This window comes from Neofelis nebulosa, chromosome 8 (genome assembly GCF_028018385.1).
Source record: "Neofelis nebulosa isolate mNeoNeb1 chromosome 8, mNeoNeb1.pri, whole genome shotgun sequence".
Lineage (NCBI taxonomy): Eukaryota > Metazoa > Chordata > Mammalia > Carnivora > Felidae > Neofelis > Neofelis nebulosa.
Genome location: NC_080789.1, coordinates 45245250 through 45257399, shown reverse-complemented (window position 1 = coordinate 45257399; position 12150 = coordinate 45245250). Strand labels below are relative to the sequence as shown.

Sequence of the window (12150 nt, the reverse complement as noted above, 5' to 3'; positions counted from 1 at the left end):
ATTATTCTAAATGTCACTTGTTAATGTTAATGAAAAGAATATTAAGCATAAAAAAATTGAGGATCATGATCTTTTCACTACAGTTTTTAACCCTTCTTATGTGTCTTTATATTTCCAAGGACGTTGATGTTCCATTTCTTATTACACTTTGGGCAATTTATCATCGCTCTTTCCCAGTCTTTGGCCCCTGTGTTAAGGAGAGTGAGCTCAGAGGGGTGGAAGCTAGGGGAGAGTTTTATTCAGGTGGTTCTATTTTGCAAGCCACGATGGGCTTGTCCCTGATCTGAGTGTCTGAGATGACTCCATGGGAACAGAGAAAGGGACTTGGTCTAGGTGAGCACAGAGAACCACAGAGAGTATAACCTGCTTAGGAAACAAATTGGTTTTTGTCTTGTCGAAAGTGACCTAGGTTTAAATGTAGTATCTAACTGACTCCAGATCAGAGCATAGCAATCCTACTTTAAAAATCTGTGCAAGAAATCTTTCACTGCATACTGAATAATTTGTCCTACTATCTCACCTTCTTTATCATGGTCCTTTTTGCTCTTTAAGTGAACTGTTTCTGGTCTTACCCTGAGCCAAGAAGGAAAATATTTTATCACTATCATCTTTCAATTGATCCATCATGTACTTGACAGTGATTAAATCTGTCACCAGTCTTCTCTAGAACAAAAACATTTTCATTTATCAACTTTTACTAATGATTATCCTTTTTGTGAAGTCTTCTGAAAACTATTAAACTTGAAAATAGTAAAGTGGAAACTTTTTTTCCTTTTTTTCTACTACCTTCTTTAATTCTACCGCATATAGTTGAATGATAAACACATAAAAATTTATCCAAAATCAATACATCCATAATAAGATACACAATCATAAATACATATGAGAAGAAAAGTTGAAAGATATTATTTAAATATTGTGGTCTCTATTTTCTTCCATTTTTTGATTATTCATTTGTTTATTTGTTTCATTTTGCTACACATGCCTTTTCTCAGACCCAATGTTTGTTTGTTAACCCTTTAATGAATTTACCCAAGTTAAAATGTATTCTTAACATTTTATTAAAATAACACATTCACCATTGCATTAATGTCATTTCTATAGAGAGTATTTAAGCCTACTATAACTTAGTACCTTTCAATTTTTTTAACATTTATTCATTTCTGAGAGACAGAGAGCAAGCATAAGTTGGGGGGCGCAGAGAGAGAGGGAGACACAGAATCCAAAGTGAGTTCCAGGCTCCAGGCTGACAGCACAGAGCCCAATGCGGGGCTCAAACTCACGGACCATGAGATCATGACCCGAGCTGAAGTTGGATGTCCAACTGACTGAGCCACCCAGGCACCCCACTTAGTACATTTAAAACTACAGCTATTGAGAAAATGCTATTTTTTTTAATAGTTCATGTATTTAGCAAAATTTTAATGAGCAACTCTCAATACCAGCTTGTGGCAGAAAGCAAAGAGAAGAGGGAGAGCTTAAAATGAGGAGAAAGTACAGCTCTATAAACAGATAATTGTTCTTTGAAGCAAGAGCTAGGACAGGGTGTGAACACCAAGAAAGGAGGATTGCTGCCTTGGAAGAATCACATTCATCCTCCTGAGGAGTGAGCAGGATCCTGATGGATGGACAAGGGCAGGCTGGAGGCAGGGGCAAGTGCCCGAGTCCCTACGGTGGGTAGACGGGGATCCCAAGCAGAAGGAAGGCACATGGACTGATGCCTAGTTTAATGAGTGCAGCATGTTTTGACTTGTGAATTTGAACAATCCATCACTCCCAAAATTCCCTTATAAATGAAAGTTTACATGGAAGTTGTCAGCTCATTTCAGTTTTGATAACTGTGCCATTTATTTATGGTAAAATAATTAAATTGGGGTCTAATACTTTATGGTTCTTTTGTTATTTCCTTCATCATTTTTATATTCTCTGCTTTGCTTTCTTCTACAGCTGGGTAAGTAAACATACTAAGTGGAACTAACTCTGCGTTTACTAAGATTTGCTCAGCCAACCATATGACATGTCACTACATACATAAGTGACCTCCTGCAGTAAGGCTGGCTGGTACTCACCTGTGTGTGAAGATCAGAGATTTAATCTGTATTTTTTTTTTTTGATGACAGCTTAATATTAAAACAATAGTGTAATCCTGTAGTTGATGCTGAATTTAACTTTCTTAAATTGAATCAATGAAGAAGACAAGGTTTCTTTTTAAATGTTCCTGAAGTAATACACCAGGCAGTTTTGTCTGTTTCCTTGTTTGTGTTTAATGGGAACATTAAAAACCATCTTTAAAAAAAGCCCTGGGAGAAGCTGTGTATTTATGCTAATAAGCCAAAAGGACACTGAGTCATGGAATTAGCAGAGATTGCAAATCTGGGGTGCTGTGCTACTTTACGACCTCATCTTGATATGCTGGGGAAGTAGGTCAAGTCAGTGACATTGGATTTAAGAAAATAGAATGGATTTGAAAGTTGGTGCAGGGAAAGGTAATGGAACCAAAATGTGCATTGAAAAGCTAGAGGATGGTAGCAGCAGAGAGAGAGAGAAAAATTCAAGAATTACAGTGAATGATAAATTGAATGAGTCGACATTCTGGTCCCTGTTAATATATTCAAATGCTCCAGTGTGTTGAATTGTAATGGTGATGTCATGCATAAAAATGGATGAGCTACATTCAGGTCTTGTTAGGCTGTGATTTGGGCACTGAGTTCAGCAGAACACCACATTTCAGAAAAGAGACAAATTGCCAACCATTCAGTAGAGAACAATACAAATGATAAAAAGATCTTGAAAACACGAGCTGCAAGAGGAGGTTGTGAGACCTGAAAATTGCACTCTGAAAAAAAAAAAAGACAAGATGATAGCCTTTTTATGTATAAAAAACATAATAAAAAGGACAGAAATTGGTTTCTTTCACTGATTGGTACAAATAAACAAGAAATAGTTGGCATAAGCTTCACTGAGTAAAATATAGGGATTATATTATTACTGCAGGTGAATTATTATTTAAAATTTCTGTAGTAAAACACTATTGGGATTGTACAGTTTAACCATACAGAGATGACAATATGGTAATATGGGGTTTTATTTAATAAAAAATTTAACCTTAAATTAAATGTGTGTCCACAATAACACAGCCTCTTAATTTTGTGATAAAGTGTTATTTTTCAAATAATGTCAAAAAGTAATATTTAAAGCTTTAAGCCAATACAGAGTAAAGATTTAAAGTATTTCATTTCATTTCAGGGGTAGGGTGAGGGCCAGGGGCAGAGGAAGGGAGAGAGAGAGAGAGAGAGAGAGAGAGAGAGAGAGAGAGAGAGAGAAAGAGAGAGAGAATCTTAAGCAAGCTCCACGCTCAACACGGCTTCTTACACAAGGCTCAATCTCACAATCCTGGGATCAGGACCTGAGACAAAATCAAGACTCAGACTCTCAACCCACTAAGTCACCCAGGTGCCCCAAGTATTGAATTTTAAAAAGTATTCAATAAATAGTGATATTCATTCCTTAACATCTCAATTGATAACTGGTATCATCACTTTACTTAAAAAATATCTTGGGAGTACATAGGTGACTCAGTGGGTTAAAAGTCTGACTCAGCTTGATTTCAGCTTGATTTCTCACGGTTCATGAGATGGATCCCTGCTTCAGGCTCTGTGCTAATGGTGCGGAGCCTGCCTGGGATCCTCTCTCTTCCTCTCTCTCTGCCCCTGCTCCACTTGTATTCTCTCTCTCTCTGTCTCTCTCTCTCTCAAAATAAATAAATAAAAATTTAAAAATATCCTGAAACTGTGGAATACCTTATATATTATGGGCTATCAAAAATGCATATTGAATTGAAATGAATTGGACATTTATTTTGAAATGGAAAAGTTAAGGCCATTCCATAATAAAAATTATAAAGTAGAGGAACTTCTCTGGTGCTTTGCAACATACATAATACATAAACTTCACTACTCATGCAATTAATTATGTTACTGATACTATTGTCTTTAATGATGATGATTATAATGAAAAGTATAGTTGTTTATTGAGTGGTTAGTACATTTCAGGTGTTGGACTGTTTTTTGTGCATGATCTCCTTCTTATTTCATATTTATAGAAAACAAATCTAAAACTCACACAGGCTGTATGACTTGCCAAGATTATATAGCAATAGGTAGTGGATCTGGGTCTCCACTCCCAGACTGCATGTGATTCTGTTGTGGTATATCAAATTACCATATATCAGTAATATATGTTCAAAAAAGGATTAAAAAACAAAGAAAGGACTCTCAGAACTCAAGGACTCTCTACAATGAGTATAAGCAACAGTTTTATGTAGGTAGTGCTCAGGAATCAGCCTGTGGTTCTCAAATCTGGTCATGTATAAGGATCATTGGGAAGAGCTGTGAAACAGTTTGCTGGGCCCCACCCCCAGAGTTCTGATTCAGTAGGTTGAATGGGGCCCAACCATTTGTATCCATAACAAGTTTCAGTATGATGCTGATGCTGAATCAGCTGGCCTGGGGACTATGCTTTGGGAACTACAGGTATAGGGAAAGGCTACTGTCTTCAAAGTCAAAGATACCAGTGATCAAATTTCAGCTGTGCCATGGAACGACCTGAGGAAAATCACTTGGTTTCATCATCTGAAAAATGGCAATAATATTAGTAACCAAACAAGTCATGAGAATTATATAAAAGAATGTCTGCTTATTAATTAGCTTTTATAGGAAATCATAAAACATGAATCATCTTTGAAGTTGCCCTCTATTTGTTTTGACCATACCCTGTGTAATAGATGGTATGAGTTTTATTTATTTTTTTAAGTTTATTTATTTTGAGAGAGAAAGAGAGGGAGAGAGAGAGAACATGCACATGTGCACAAGTGGGGGAGAGGCAGGGAGAAAGAATCCCAAGCGGGATCCGAACCTTCAGCATGGAACCTGACATGGGGCTTGATCCCACCAACCATGAGATCATGACCTGAGCTGAGTTGGCTGCTTAACCACGGACTGAGCCACACAGTGGCTAACCTGGTGGTGTTAGTTTTCAATGGGGAAGGTAGGAATAGGTATAGAATAGAGCAGTATAGAATGCTTCAATATCAGATCTTCTCTGTAAGTTTTGGGGTTATAAGCATGTGACCTGTAACATAAAATACGGAACAAAATATTACCATAGAGATCTTCAATTAAGAGAATGGGTACGTTTGCCGTTTTTCTCTTGCTTTAAGAAATACTGCCTGGCTTGGCCTCTAGGTAAATATTTCTTTGTACACCCTCCCTTTAATTGGCTGTTCATGTCCCTCCATCAGGCATAGCTCATTGTATCTCACAGGAAAAGAGCTCCAGTTAAGGTCTTTTCCTTTGTGTCTCCCTCTGTCCATCAATGTTCACTTTTCTTATGTGAGAACACAAAGGGGGACAGACAAAAGGCTCTTTTTGCTACGGTCTGTGTGTCTGGTTCAGAAACTTCATGTTTTCTTCCCCTAAAAACATAGATCCTAACTTATTGTCCATGTTCCCAAGTTATGGTCCTATTCCCTTTGTTCTTTATGATGCTTTTTGTATTCTTCTTACTATAAACTGTCCTGTGATAAGTTTTCATAAGCCAAAGTTATACCAGCCAGACCTGCCATTTTAGTGCTCAGTTACCAGCACAAGCATTTTGCAGACAGGTGAACCCAGCAGGGAGTCTGTATGGAGTAATGCAAAGGACAGGGCTGCCCAAACCTCGGGCAGGGGGGTGGGGGGCAGGGGTGAGGAATCAGGTTTGCTCCTAGTTTGTCATTAGACAGCTGTGGCTTTAGAGGAGTCAGTGTTTACTCCAAGTCTCAACCTTGTTTCTAAAGCAAGGGCAGTGCCCCCAAATCATCAGTGCTTACATCAGATATAACAGTCCAAAATTTAATACTGTGCATGAAGATAAAATCATACATCTTCCTTATGATTTGTCAACTTCTGGTTCTCCTTTGATTATTGGTATGTAGTTATTTGATTATTATAAAGCTTAAAGGGTATGTCTTCAGTTATTCATGTGTTCGGTAAGTATCTATCGAGCAGCTACTCTGTGTTGGAACTGTGCTAGATGCTAGACACTGGGAAGGCAAAGTTCCTTCATTCAACTAATGCCGGCCCCATTACTTACCTGGCACTGGGAATATGTGGTTCATGCCGTGACATACCCCAAAGGTTTGTGGTGGGGGCAGGAGAGAGTGTAGGAGGGAGACAGGGATTGTTCAGAGTAATCATACAAAACTAAAAATGAAACTCAGAGAAGCGCAACCAAGAAACATGGGTGTTCTGAGAGACTGTCATAGGGGATTTGACTAGATCAGAGAGACAGGGAAACCTTGCAGCCTTGAGAGCTAGTGGTGGAAATGAAGCCACATGGATATATTTGACTGAGGAAGGAAGACTGAGAGGAGTTAATGATTGCTTGGATATAAAGGGGGAAAAAGGAAGGCATTCATGACAATTCATCAGAATAATCCAGTAGAGCTCAAACGTTTACACATATGAATTGCCAAAGATAACATTTTTAAGTCTACCTCAAAAACTCTCCACCATATGTGAAAGTAATTGCAAGGATTTACCTTTCAGTATAGTGTAAATAGACATTTTTCAACAAAATTCTTTCAAAACTCTAAATGTATCCAATGGAGTTGAAACACCCTAGCTATTATATACCTACCATTAGCCATTTAAAAATATGATTTATGTTCTTACTTAATAGCCACACATTTTATATTATTCTTTTCTCACCAAATTGTATTCTAATATAGGATATTTTTGCTAGAAAATCCTTTTGGATCACCCTATCATACTTTTCTGCAACAAGAAACACATATCACACATACAGACACACACATACACATAGTTTTTTCATGTCATAAAATCCTGTGTTAATTTTTTTTTCTAAATTGAGTTTTCATTATAATGGTTACTTGTATATAATTGATCAACATAAACACATGGCAAACTTTGATAAATAATCTCCAAACATAAAAATAAAAATTGTTAGAGATGTAAAATTTGAGATTGGCCTTTTTATTTCCCAGTTTATATATTCACAGACAAATATTACTCACTGCTAGAATAAGAAAAGTTTCACCATGTTTTATGTTAAAGTAGAAACTTAAGAACTTTTTTTATATGTTTTATTTATTTTGAGACAGAGAGAGAGAGAGAGAGAGAGAGCGCACACACAAGTGGGGGAGGGGCAGGGAGAGAGGGAGACAGAATCTGAAACAGGCTCCAGGCTCTGAGGTGTCAGCACAGAGCCCAACATGGGGCTCAAACCCATGAACTGTGAGATCATGATCTGAGCTGAAGTCGGACCCTTAACCAACTGAGCCACCTAGGCACCCCATTACCGAGAAACTTTATACAGAAAACTAAATAGATAGGAATGGAAGGTGTTATATTATAGCAATGTAACACTTCTTTTGTCTTTCCGAGTGTTGTGCCAAAAATTACATAGGAATTGATCACCAAAATTTTTAACTTATCACCTGACAATTTGCTTGGGCATTTCTTCAGATTCTGTGGAAACAAAGAATTAAAACAAAAATTGAAAAGTCATTTTCTAGATATCAACATCAGTATTTTGACTTTTTACTTGATATTGCAGTACAATGCATCCTCAGAAGATACAAGATGAGTGAATGAGAAATATGCCTTTCTCCTGGAAAATGAGGGAAAGTGGAAGAAGGGTTTTTATGAAAAGAGAAGTATCTATATGAAAGTTTAGAATGTGGAACTTAATTGCTGTAACACTACCTATAGCCTTAAAGGGATAATGAATAAAGAAATTTTTAAATTTATTATTAATCTTTTTCACTATAAATACAATCTATTTAAAGATGGAGATCTATCTGTAGATATAAACATGTAAAAATGGTAGTCTAAAATATGTGTAGAATTTATTCTTATAAATGTCCCCAGAAACCTGTATAATTCTTAATTTTACTTTCACTCATTTCTCCTTGAAAAATACAACTATTTGCACTCTATTTTGCCTTATAAAATAAGTTTAGTTCAAAATAGATTTTATGATTTTCTCATGTGTATTTAAAATTTAACTCAAAGCAGGGGCACCTAGGTGGCTCAGTCAGTTAAGCGTCCGACTTCGGCTCAGGTCATAATCTCTGGAATAATTCACAATTACCATAAAAATCATCACCATCCTTCACAACATATTTAACATGCTACGTCACTCATCATGATGGATGCAGTGGTACAGGACCAGGTTCCTGGGTCCACATTTGGATAACGGTGTATCTGGTTGATAGCAGACTTGGTTTTTAACTTTCAGCTTTATTTCTAAAATAAAGTAGTATAGCATAGTTCTTCCATAGTCATACGTATTCTTAATCAGTATTAATTCAGACTCTTACAGTACTTGACTCAAGTACCACTTATATCTTGAGCATCTCAGGCATCATTCTGAAAGACCCCAGAGATCCAATGATGAACCAAAGGAAACGGTTTCTGCCTTCCTGGAGCTTATAGCCCAGTGGAGTAGAGTGTGACTAATCGGATGTCATAAGAAACACTATAAGATTTTAACTGTATTGAGAAGCCAGAAGGGAGATTTATAAGAAAAGGACAATTTGACCTGTCAGTGAGACTGACATTCTGGCAGTGACAGCTGACCTGACGCCTACAGGAAAAACACACATTCCTCAGGCAAAGGGAGAAAAGAGATGTTAAACAAAAGACATAGTGTACGAGAATGGCCTTCTTCAACATTGTTTCTCAAGATTAAAGTCTTGGTACTTTCCAAAAGTTTAGCTGTTTAGGCAGAGTATGTACTGACCCAAGGACACCCTTAGAAATCTTGCAATTTTTTTTCAGTTAATCATGTTTGTTGTGTTTATATTTGCTGAGGAGAGCAAAAATCCCAGTTAATTGATTATGCACCTTCATCAAAACTTTAGGAATTCTCTCTTTTAAAATTGGAGTGTGTTACCAAACAAAAGTGTTCTGGAAAAGCTACATAGAAGAAAACTCATATATGAAATGTAGGAAGTGTGCCTGCTATCTGAATTAATACAAGTGTGAATTCCTTTGTCAAACTAGAAATCTTCTTCATAACCAGCAATCCTATCTGATTTGTTATTTGTATAAGTAGAGGTCATATATTACTTAAGTAGTGGCTACACCTATATAGAAACAAGGGCCTTATTATCTATCTTTTCCTAAGTTTCTCTGGAATCACACTGAAAGTACCACCTCTCCTGGCCATTTGGAGAATTCAGTACATGCTAGTTGAGTTCAGTCCATCATGGGAAAAATATTTGACTAAATGACCTACCTACTTGAGGGACTAACTAATCTAGATGTATTTTTTTAATTTACTTTTTGGTGTAGCAGGGACTTTAATTGCCTCAAGAGCTAATATAACTTCATTAAGTGCGTATTTCTATTCATTTTCTTATCATCATAGTTTCTAATCTAAATACATTAACGATTTTATATTGTAATATAAAGTTCAGAAACAATCTTACGCTTCTTTTCTTTTTCCTGACGCTTTTGACTTTTTCCTAACATTTAAATTAAAAAAAAAAATATATATATATATACGTATATGTATATACGTATATATATATACGTATATATATATAGACCCCGTATATATATATATATGTGTGTATATATATATATATATATATATATATATATATATTACAGCCATGCGTAGAGGCAAGTAGTCAATAGTATTTTTTAAGGTATTTTAATTTTTACAAAAGCATGCTTTTGAACGTGACTTGATTTAATTTAACTGTTTTTCTTTCCAGTATGATTGGTACTCGCCCCCATTTCTGCCAATAGTAATCTTCCTATCATGCTCATATTGTTTGCCTGATATTATACCAATTTCGGGCATAACGCTATTGAACTTTTGTGCCATCTATCAAAAGATATGCTTATTGATCACTTATAGAATGGCTCTATTTTAACCACCTGCCTGTTTGTCACAGTACAAGTGCTAAGTGAGTATGGATTTACATGGACAACACAGGGAGCAGAGTTGATTAACTCACAGTAGTGATCATTATTATTTACTAAGCCAGAGCTGGAGCACCAACAGAAATATTTGCAGCTTCCAAAACATTTTTACTTACTCACTGAGAGTAGATTATACTAACGGATTCCGGTTCGGGTTTATTACAACTGCTACCAACCACGATAAAGAAGAAATTTCCTCTACATTTTCCAAAAATAATATAAACACTGAGAAACACTTCAGCAATAATAACAATATTCCCTTTTTATTTTTTCCCCTTGTGATTAAGACTTAGGATAGATTCTATATATATGATTCATTCTATCTCAAAATGAAAATGAAAATAATTCATGTTAGTCTTTCTAATGATAGTGTGATAATGCTTAGTATTGTGATAATGCTGACAAAAAATGCTTTATAAGCATTAAATATTGTTTTTTGATATATACTTGAAAATATCTAAAAGTGAGAAAGAACTTTGATGACTTGTAATTTCTTGGCCATAACAGGAAAAATAAAAGCACATGCACACACTGTCATGGGTTGAAGGGTGACCTCTAAAAGATGTGTCTAGGGGCACCTGAATGGCTCAGTCAGTTAAGCGTCTGACTCTTGATTTTGGCTAAGGTCACTATCTCACAGTTCATGAGTTTGAGCCCCACATCAGGCTCTGTGCTGGCAGTGTGGAGCCTGCTTGGGATTCTCTCTCTCCCTCTCTCTCTGCCCCTTCCCTGCCCTCTCTCTCTCTCTCTCTCTCAAGAATAAATTTTTAAAAGTTTAATAAAAGATAGGTTTAAATCCTAAACACTATCTATCAATATGACCTTATTTGGAAATAGGGTCTTTGCAGATGTAATTAAGGATTTTGCAATGAGATCACATGGATTTAGGGTAAGCCCTAAGGTAGAAATTGAAGGAATTCATTTACAAGCTTGGGGATGGCTAGGATTGCTGGAGGCACAGGAAGCTAGAAGAAGGCATAGAACAGATTCTGTGGAGCCTCCAGAAGAAAGCGATCCCGCTGACACGTTGGTGTTAGACTTCTGGCTATAGGAAATGTGAGAGAATACATTTCTGTTGTTTTAAGCCACTAAATTGGTGGTAATTTGCTAGGGATTATGAAAGCTCTAGTAAATGCATACACACATCTTCAGCCTCTCATATTTGAAACTTGGTTTGTAATCAACATTTTGCATTGTTATTCTTTCTTTGATGGAAAATCAAGGAATGGCACAGAGACACAGTTGAACTTTTAACTTTCCTTAACTTCTTCCTTCAGGTTTTTATCAAGAACGGGATACTAGAAGGCACTTCTTACTCCTCATAAAATTCAGACAAAAGTACTATCATCAGTCTTCATCCAATTCTTTTTGTAAATGTGTAAAATACATGGGAATGGTCAGTGGTATGAAAATAGAATAATTATGTAGCGATATCCCTAAAATTCACTGCAAAAAACCCATCTTCATTTCTTAGGATCCCTTCTAAATGTTTTGAAAGAGTCTCTTCTTTTTTCTTTTTCATGACTTGAGATTCTTCTTATAATTGAAATTTCAAATATAAAAAAAGTTGAGTGACTTCTATTTTATTTTCATATATAAATAAATGTTACTTATTTTTTTCTGCAATATAGAGGGCAGGCATCCAATATACACCCTGCTTCCTTGTGTATGCAGAGTACCTGCCGGTTACATGTACATGTAAATACATACATTTCAGTTATTTCAGAAAATCAAAAAATTTGTCTTTTAAAATTGTTTTTAATGTTATTCATTTCTTGAGAGAGAGAGAGAGAGAGAGAGAGAGAGAGCACGCGCGCAAGTGGAGGAGGGGCAGAGAGTGAGGGAGACACAGAATCTGAAACAGGCTCCAGGCTCTGAGCTGTCAGCACAGAGCCTGACATGGGGCTTGAACTCACAGACCGCGAGATCATGACCTGAGCCGAAGTCCAACGCACAACCAACTGAGCCACCCAAGTACCCCAGTTTGTGTCTTTTCAAAAGTATGTTTTTCTTATATTTATCATCTGCCAGTGCAAAATATGCCTTTTGGCCTTATTTTGTAATTTTATCATTCACTTTTGCCATTCCCCTTTCTTCCAGGACCCAGCTTATTGGTTTTTTTCCCAATAATTTTCTATTACCTTATATAACA

General features: G+C 36.3%; 1 protein-coding gene across 1 annotated transcript in view; it reads left to right on the top strand.

Annotated features, from left to right (window-relative positions):
- Positions 1-12150, top strand: part of TRHDE (thyrotropin releasing hormone degrading enzyme) — a 395717-nt gene that overhangs the window by 363648 nt on the left and 19919 nt on the right. The gene's annotated exons all lie outside the window — the stretch shown is intronic.